Genomic DNA, 10462 nt, shown 5'->3' on the forward strand with positions numbered 1-10462 from the left:
TACCATTGCATCCTGTTTTATTTTACCAGATGACCCGTTGAGGTGTCAAAACTCTGAGTTAATTTAATGAAACAGCAATGTGTGTTAGCATATAACTTTTGTGCCTTCTCTCTTTGGTGTCACTATATGCCAATTCTCACACCTGCTCATATTTTCTTTAGGTAACTCACTTTTTAGCCAGTCCTGAAAGCAGAAATGGCCATGACATGGAGGTTCATATAACCCTTCATCCCTCTACCTACTATTGACAAGAATTTGGTGCAAGCTCCTAGTAGTGGTTGATACATCTTAGAATTGGGGATGGGGAACAGAGAGCAATTGTAGTGAGTATTTCCATTAAAAGGGGAGCAGAAAAGCAGTGTGTTAGGCTTTCTTCCAAAATCAAGTAGTAAGACCAAAACTGTGCTATTTCTGTTGAGTTCACCCTCTACGGAAAGCCCTTGTATGCTACTATAATCAAGAAACAATGGATACAGTTTTTCAGTTTTGATCAGTTTTGACCAGTTTTGAAAAGATACAACAATGAAGAAAAGACAATGAAGAAAACCTTATTGTTTAACTGGTGGGAACTTGACCCTTAAGAGGAACAATGTATTTGGTCAATTGATGGGAACATAACCTGTGAAAGAAGAGCAATATACAATGGAGCTGTTGTTAGCATGGAGGTGGTATCATGAGCTGTTGTGGCCTCATCTCACACTCTGGCCAAGTGTGAGATGATGTCGTAACTGGAAAAATTCCACTCCAAGAGGAGGAGATATGAGGTGTGGTTCTGGGGTGCAGGGGCTGAAGAGGACAAGATGCATGCATTTTGATCCAGGGGACTTCCTGAAGGTGCAGTGCCTGCCTGCCCCTCCACCTGAGCACCATGCTCCATCTCCTTCTCCTGCTCAGTGACTTTCTAAAAAATCCAGGGGTTGGTATGTATTATTTGGTATTGTGTGTAATTAAAAAAAAAAAAAAAAATCTGCTTTGCCATCTGAGTTGGGTTTCAGGGGTTTTTGTGCATGGGCATCCTCCAGAACCTGTAACATTAATGGCAATGAGGATGCCCAGAGAACAAAAAGTGATGTAAAGAAAGGACAGGGCTTGGGCAGTGGGGCACGTGGTTGCACCAAGAAAGTGAAATGCATAGCTGTACTGAGAGACACGGTTCCATGTTGTGTACAGTCTATGGGAGGTCAAGACTTAGTCTGAGTACCCAGCTGTGTGTGGGAACTTAGTAATGTTTTTCTGTGTCCAAAGTAATCACTCTCATACACATGTGGTTGCATGGTGTATTGTAAACATAGTTCAAGTACATTTCAGATTCCACTTGGAAGAACTCTTAGTCCTTTGCATTTGTGGCTCCACTGGTGGAGAAACTGGGGTGGACACTGGAACTCAGGAGCACGCTGTGGGACAAGCTAGGAATTTGTACAAGTATTGACCCCAAGCCATGGGAGGCTAAAGATGCCACGGGAGTGTTGAAATATTGGAGAAAGTTTGTGCAAATCTCCTCAAAAATGCTCTGAAGAGTGGCTTTTTCATGCTGGATGCATGGCTGAATGTCTGTTATTTGCACACAAAGTTGCAGTTGGAAAGAATACAGAGCTTGAAAAACAGACAAAAAAGACAAGGACATACAACAGCTGAGGGCCAATATAATGTTGCAAAGGCAAGTGTTTGTAGCTGCTGCTGCTGCACTGCAATCTGAGATCTCAGTAATCTAGGCCTGTAAGTAAGGTTAAGCTTTAAATTATAAGTTAGTTTAAATGCTGTTAAGCGTGATTCTTCTGTTAAATGGTTACAGTTGAGGTATAACTTAAGTTATAAGTTAAGTCAATCATAAGTTAAGTGTTGTTCCTTTGCTAAATTTTTAACTTTAAAGTATAAGTTAAGTACTGTTAAGTGATATTAAGCTTTTAAGCCATATTCCTCTTTATCCTTGCCTCACTGTCCTTTTGTCTCTCACACACACACACACACACACACACACACACACACACACACACACACAGCGTTTCTTGTTCAATTCTGTTTTGATTGGCTTTTATTTGGCTTTGTTGTTGCTTGTTTTAACTTGGGGTGCCTTAACTGTTCTGTAAGTAGTAGAGTGAATCTTGTCAATAAACCTTGTCATGCTGTCACTTAATATTAAACCTAGTTTTTGCTGATACCCTTGCTGATGATTCTTTAAGCAATCTCTAACTCTTGTTCATAACCTTGGATGCTGGAGATGGAAAGAAATTCTTGGTGCTAAGCCCAAATTTATTTTAAAGAGAATGCATTTAAAACTTATGCACAGGATACTAATTTGCTAGCCACGGCTACTCAGGGTTGTAGTATTAAATACCCCACAGAAAATGCATAACCAGGGTCTGAGTGTGTGTGTATACCTTGGGAGATTATATACAGTGAATGAAGGGGGAAGGAATGAAAGCGGTGGTTTTTACTGGGGACACTGACACTCTGATGCGAAATCCCCGCTTGTTACCATGAGAAATAGACTGATTAAGACTGCTCCCTCAACGTATAAAATGCAATAAAGATCCTTTTGATTAATGAAACAGGAAATCCTCTGGATGAGATAATTGAAAAAACGCAGCAGCTAGGTAATCTTGGGGAATGGAACCCCTGGGGAAGTGCTGGGAATAGAAAAAACCTGCCGACTGGGCTTTTGACACCACGTGGTGGCCACAGGCCAGAATTAAGATTCCAGGAAGAGATGCAGAAATCCGAGCAACTATTCATGATTTGTTCCAAGCAAGTGTTTCTTATATTTTGCTTTCAACCCTGCCTTGGTAGCAAGTGGATTTGTAGTGTTAAATTCTGTATACACACAGAACAAGAGCAACCTTACAAGTTGCTATTTTTTATGTGTTTTTCCAATCAAAGTGTATCATGTAACTTGTTTCAGTCATTTGGAGTGGAGGTTTCATTATATGAATCTTAAAGTATGTGCTGCAAGTTCTGAAGTATGACAGAAAAGAAACTGAGTTTTTTTGCAATAGTGCTGGAGAACTACACTGAGCAGAGCCTGCAGAGTACAGGCTGGTCCATGCTATTGTTTAGGAGGGGTTGGCAGTGAGCTATCCACAGCTGCCCTCGTGCTCTGGTGTGAACAGACCTAGCTGGGTTCCTTCAAAGGAGAGCTGGAGAGCAAGGTAGGTAGGTGACCTCTACCTGGGAAATTGTCAAGGAGCTAAGCACAATGTGAACCTGTCCGCTGAGGTCCTGGAGTGATGTAGTTCATCTGCTGAAAGATATGATGTCATACTGGGGTATTGCAGGATACAGAGCTGAACACCCAGCTCCTACAGCAGTTTTCTGGAGTTGTTAGTGCTTCTAATGCATATCACCAAGTTTAACATGGTCTGAAAAGTATCACTTCTGCTGTTTCCATAGCCTTGAGCATTAGCCTATCCACAAGGACAATTAGAGCAGCACAAGAAAATTAAAAAATATTTGCCATAGCTTGATCTAACATTTTAGTAATATTAATTATAATTATCACTTTAAGTCATTTTCATACTTTTTCTATTTTATTATTTGTAATATTATACTGAAGTGCCTTCACTATTGATTTAAAACAAAACTCAGTTCATATTTCTCACCATTGTTGAATAAAGCTGTTGTTCTGGAAGTTATCTTTCCTCTCCTTCACAGTGTATGCCAATGTTGAAACAACACTCCCTATTGTCCCTACTGACTGTCCTTTGGTTATCATTGTGGGATGGTTTTGGCGCATATGGGCTGGATGCCTTTGGATAAAACTAAAATCCTCCTGATCAAAAGCCTCTTTGTGTAGAGGAAGGATGAGAAAAGAAGAGACATTTTCAGATGTATATAGTTTGGTTTTTTAAGTTTATTTTACCTTTGTTTCAGTGGAGTTTTTCTATAGTTGCACTGTTTTAAACGATAGGAAAACTAACATCCACTCACTTTAGGCATTAGGAACACCACTCCTTCTACTCATATGCTCCCCAGTGGAACTATTGGGTCAATTTTCTTTTGGATTGTGCCCTCCCTATCCATTCAAGTTTTACTTTTGAGATGCAAAGGTAGAGTATCAACCCCCCATGGAACCTGGTTCTATGGCTGCTGAGGTGATAGCAGCAGAAGCAAAGCAGGTTACTATTATCATTCCAGGGGAACAGCACTGGTGCTGAGTACCTGCTAAACAGATCTGCGGTGGGAGTAACAGGTGGGAGTAGGAGAAGGGGTGGGGAGGTGACTTTTCTTCTGTTTATGTTTTAACAGGGTACCTCGGACTCATACTCCCCTTGGAAAAAACATCTAGGGTGACTCTGGCTAAGGCAGCCAGACTTTATGATGCCTCAGCACTGCTGTGGCTCAGAACACATTCACAATGTGTCTGATCCGTGTCCCTCTCACTGTCCATGAGCTGCAACATTTATGTAACAGCTCTCCTGCACCTGCGGCCTGTCTGGCTACGGATTCTGGCAACAACTGTCCCGCCTCAGGAAATCCCCTGCTTTACCCTCAGAGGAGCTGTGGACTTCAGGCACCTTGAATGCAGATAGTTGTACCGCCTTTAAATTTATTAGCACAAGAAACAGCCCTATAACTTGGTGGGTCTACGCCACCATTGTATTAAAATACTTCATGCCATAATAATTCAACTACAGCACAGCTAACCCTGAGTTTCAGTACATGTATGCAAGTCCCACAAGGTATTGTCTTAATCTGTGGGGTCTGAGCCTAGGCCAGAGTGCCAATGGCAAGTAAATTTCCTTGTCAGTTAAGAAAACTAACCCTCTTACTTCCAAATATAATAACTTCAGTATGGATCCAACGAAACCAAACTCACCACTGTCATACTGAGAGCATACATGCTTTTACTCCTGGCTACAGAGATACAGCTAAATTCGAGAACACTACCAAGACAATCACTGCCTCTTCATTGGCTCCTGGGGTTGCAAGTGCACAAGCCCTCATGAGCCTGGATGGAGTTAGTTGCTGGTTAGCAAAGTTTAGCAATACTACCAGCACAGCTATATCTGATTTCTTAATTACTGTAGACAGCATTAAACATGCTACACTACAAAATCGAGCAGCAATTGATTTTTAACTTTTAACACATGAGCATTGTGTTCTATAAACTTAAGTGACCATTCTAACTCTGTCCATGCACAACTACAGGAATTATGGACACTTACTCAACAACTTGCAGAACACACCAGTTGGAATCCGTTTGCTGGAGGGACATGGGTTTGGAATTGGCTGAAGAAGGGATTAGTATTACTTTGTGCCTTAAGTATTGGGTTTCTATGTATTATTTGTTGTATTTCTAGTTTAGTATCATTGAACTGATCTTCAATAAATAGCATGTTGCATTGTACTGTTGTTGGTATGGTGGAGTATTGACGTGTTCCAAACACGGATCATGTGGTCACATGTGTCAGGGACCAAAGTCATGACTAAGGCCCTGCCATGTTTGTTCTGCTGCTGGGCACGTCGACCAGATAATGAAGAAAAGGCAATGAAGAAATCCTTATTGTTTAACTGGTGGGAATTTGACCCTTAAGAGAAACAATGTGTTGGGAACTTAACCTGAAGAAGAACAATATACAATGGAGCTGTTGTTAGCATGGAGGTGGTATCATAAGCCGTTGTGGCCTCATCTCATACTCTGGCCAAGTGTGAGATGATGTCGTAACTGGAAAAATTCCACTCCAAGAGGAGGAGATATGAGGTGTGGTTCTGGGGTGCAGGGGCTGAAGAGGACAAGATGCATGCATTTTGATCCAGGGGACTTCCTGAAGGTGCAGTGCCTGCCTGCCCCTCCCACCTGAGCACCATGCTCCATCTCTTCTCCTGCTCAGTGGCTTTCCAAAAAATCCAGGGGTCAGTATGTATTATTTGGTACTGCATGTAATAAAAACAATTCTGCTTTGCAACCTGAGTTGGGTTTCAGGGGTTTTTGTGCACGGGCATCCTCCAGAACCCGTACCAATCATCTCCCAGCAGCTGGAGATGACAACATGCAGAATTCAAGGGCTGCTGAACTTGCAGAAGAAATTTTGACGAAAGAGCTTTTTGACCTACCGAACAACACTGATTTCAGAACAAATGACACCATCACTATTGGTGAGTAGGGAATTAAAATATTTAGTTGCTTTCATAGAAAAAGACCATACCATTATAAGAGCAACAATATCTACAACTGCTTCTTCTCAATGCACTAGCAATGATGAAACAAGTATGGATCTGAGCAGCTATAAACAGCTTAGGTGTCCTCATTACTTAGGATCTTTCTTATCAGCTCCGATAGTTAAAATAGGATGTAACATGTTATTAATTTTGATATAAAATAATTTTGTGAGTCTGAATTTACAATAAAAAAATCTAAATGCCACTCTTTATTTTTGTGTTGGCCTATACAAGTAGTTGGTCTGGCAAAGTAAAAGTTTAGGAAAGCCTGACCATACAATTACCATAACTACCTGCAGTTTAAGCATAAGAAGCTGTGGCAATCCCAGCACTCGCTGAGAGCTAGGAAGTAGAAGAGATGGGTAAAGTTGAAAGAAATACTTAAGAGTCACAGACAGTGGGGACAGTAGAATGGTACTGACAGTTAAAAAATTCATTTGAATGGAATGTTTAAGTAATCCAGAAGGATGCCATTATTCACACTAGTGATAAATGCAGTGTCTCACATATATCAACACTAGAAACAGCTTTGCATTTTCCAAAAGCAGAATGCTGAAATTATGTTGCTGACAGATTTTTTTTTATGCACACACATTTCTCATTTTCAATTTCTGTCAAAAAATGTACAATTATTAATATATTAATGTCTTGCCACGAGTCCTGCTAGTTTTCTGTTGTTCAAAAGGTTTTAGTGCCAGCTTTATTCTCTGAATCACAGAACGACTGAGGTGGAAAGACACCTCTGAAGATCTAGTTCAATTCCCCTGCAGTTGTGCTGCAGGGTTACCTGCAGTAGGTCACTCAGATATCTGTCTGGTTGTGTTTTGATTGTCATCAAGGAGACAAATTCCACAACTTCTCTGGGCAACTTCTCCCAGTCCTTAAAAACACAATGAGAAAATTTCAGTTTCTCTCTGACACTTTTTCTCATTTCTCTCTTTTTAATTCTTAAAAAGAATTAAAATGTTTCTTTAGTTATTGCAATACAGTAATGATGGACTTGCTTGACAATGATATGCTTACTCAACAAGAAAAAGATAGGTAAGGGGAGTTAATCGCTGTTGAGAGGACAAAGGTTTTGATTTATGATATTTACTATCTTAAATACCAACTTGGTGTAAAATTCTGTCCACACAACTAGAGACTGGAGAACAACATGGGCTTGTTTTCTGTGGCTGGGCTTCTAACCTGTCTTCTTCTTCAGGTGGTCTGGAGTCTGGTAAGAAAACAAATGACTGAGAAAATAATGCACCTTAAGATGAGCTTGAGAGGAAAAGACTTATTTATTATTTTGCAGAATCAATATAATTTTCTTGTTGTCTGCATGGAGAGATAAATGATTTCTGCTTCCTGTTTCCTTGGGGTCTTAGTGTTGCTGTTTTTCATAGATTTGCCTATACATGGAAAGAGATTACCTTGTGTTCCCCAACTAAGCAAAATGTCCACTAGTATTCCAAGTCACCAGAACAACAAGTCTGAGGTTAAAATCCAGAACTGAAATTTATTTCAATTGTCCGTGTCTGAGTGTTTTGGCTTTTTTTTTTGTTGTTGTTGTTGTTGTTTTGTGGGGTTTTTGGTAGGTTTTTAGTTTTGGTTTGGTTTTTTGTTTGTTTTGGGGTGGTTTTTTTTTGTTTGTTTGTTTGGTTGGTTGGTTGGTTGGTTTTTACTACAGCACAATATAATTGATATTGGAATTTATGCCTTTTTAGCCACTGGATATACTTGGAAATGACTGCTCCCTGTTCCTCCAATCCAGCTGAAATATCTCAGGTCAAAAAGTAACAGCTGAGATTTTGATATTACCTGTCTTTTTTAGTGAAATGTAGCATTTTTCTTACGTTGGGAGGCTTTGTTGTAGAGGTCAGGAACTTTTGGTGAAGCACAATATAATTAGCTCAGAGAACAAAACCCGAAAGGTTCATGAACGTTTGTTTCAGCTGTTTGTATCTTCAGGGCAATCTACAGAGTAAGGCATTATTTTTTATGACACTACCTAAGTGCAATAACATTATCAAAGTTATACAGCATAACCTGTGGCAGCCTTGCCTTCTTCCTGTCCACTGACACGTGCTCATACATCTCCCTAAATTAAGCTCTCAGCCTCACATTCCAAACTTTTCCATAGTCCTCCTGTATTCCCCATCACTCCAGTCCCATCCTTCCCTACTATTCCCACTACCTGTGCCTCTGCCCCAGTCTTTTGGAAACTCAAACCTCAGTGTTGTTTGGATTCCACTGCAGGCTTTGTTAAAGCCTATGGTAGATGATACAGGTGTTACTAAGATGCAGAAGTTACCTGACATCAAGCTGATTCCTAAAAACTAGGTCTCTTGTGAGGGAGGGGCTTCTGACCACCAGGGCTAATTATTTCAATTCCATGTATTCTATGGCCTGGAAGAGCTAATTTCAAATTTCTAGATGCCAATACTATAATAATATAGTCTGGAAAAAATCAGTGGCAAGTTAGGTGTCTCATCCAAACTAGATGAATATATTCCATCTGAATAGATGTCCAGGCTGGGTGAGGTGGATAATCTTATGGTGATGCCAGGGCATCATGGTGGTGCTATAGATATTCTTGGCACATAAGAATTATCCATTTGTTTCTTGATTGATGTCTGAGTCCCTTTACCTGATTTTTACATGATTACAGTAGGTGAGATATTTCCCACCTGTCCAAGACGCACTTGAATTTTTTGTCAGTTAAATGTACCCTCACAAGTGGTTTAACCAACCATTAGAATGTTTTAATTCACACGTTGTCCATGTCCTAAACTAGGGACTGATATTAAAAATTATCAGTAATTTGTATACGTGTAGATTAGATTAAATTAGATTCCTCTTTGGCACACTTCAGCTAACACAGCCTTCCTCTGCACGAGACTATGAACTGTGTATTTGTTGTGTGTTTACAATACTTTCAGGCTGGTATTGAGACCAAAGTCACTGCCATGTGAACAAGTGATACCTGTATGCAGAGATGAAGCTTTTGAAACAGAGTATTTTTCAGTGGAGATTCACAGGAGGAAAGACCTAGTTTTGTTAGTAACACAGTGGCAACACCTTGAGTGAATTTTAGTTCAGGTGAATCATAAAATGAGATTTCTGGCCTTTTGTATTTACAATATTTTTTTTTCTGACGTTTGCTGAAGTTTTTGAAAGACAGTAATTTCAGATTAAAAATTAATCTTTCATGTGATAGAAGGGATTCCTTCAGTATAAAACATTCAGTGGCAGTTTTCAGACACTGAGGACCAGCCTGGATTTCACTGAATTGCTGCATTTGGTATTGTTCAGCCATGGACTCACATTTTGATTTGTGCACCAAAAATACCACTGTACTTGGCTGCTGATCTCAGTTTGTGAGCTTTTGCTGTTGCTAGAGGAGCTTTTCTAAGAGTTACCCAGTTTGTACCTTTAGGACAGTTATACTTTCTGGTTAGTAGATATGAGTACATTGTTGTTTATAGTTATTGGAACTGCAGATTATTTTACTCACCATTAATGGTTATAAGGGGATTCAGGATATATGGGTGTGATTCTTCTCCTCCATCAATAATTTTTAACATAAAATGCAATTATGTGATTTTATTTTTTTAATATTGCAAACATTACTGGTACTTTTTTTTTCCCAAGAAATCTGTGTGAGTGGGAGTTTAAAAGCAAATGAAGCCTTTAAAACATGTGTTGCACACTTTGCCCATGTACTTGCAACTTGTTTTACAAGCTGCACCTTCATTTCAAAACTTGAAAATGTAAATACTGTTTTATGCACAGTGATAATGAATTGCCTTATGCAGGGATAACAAAGTGTAATGGTATGATATATGTGCTATGAAACTTCAAAATGTAGGAGGAGTCTATTGACATTTCAGATATATGGATGGTTTGTCTGAACAAGATCTCTGCAGTTATTAAGCTGTATGTGTATACACTTGTGGGGTTTTCTTTCTAAAGTCCCCATTCTTATTGCTCATGTATCAATGTAAACCTGAATGATACCAGTTAATTTTGAAATGTCAGATCAATATCAATCCTTCAGCATTTGCATCTGCCCAGCTCTGAAACCAGTTTTTCAATGGAGTCAATCACTTTTCTGCAATGATACTGGGTTTTTAAGAGTCACCATTCTTAAAACCTGACAAATTTAAAAACTTCCAAAAATGCAAAGTGCTGAAGCAGGGCTGTTCCAGGACAAATTCAGTCAGGAAACAGATTCTACTCAGTGTTTTCTGTAACTGACCTGAAAGGTTGGTTAGACTGACCTTGGTCAGGGTCAGGTTTAGACTGGACAAGGACATACTTG

Source organism: Molothrus ater, chromosome 1 (assembly GCF_012460135.2).
Source record: "Molothrus ater isolate BHLD 08-10-18 breed brown headed cowbird chromosome 1, BPBGC_Mater_1.1, whole genome shotgun sequence".
Lineage (NCBI taxonomy): Eukaryota > Metazoa > Chordata > Aves > Passeriformes > Icteridae > Molothrus > Molothrus ater.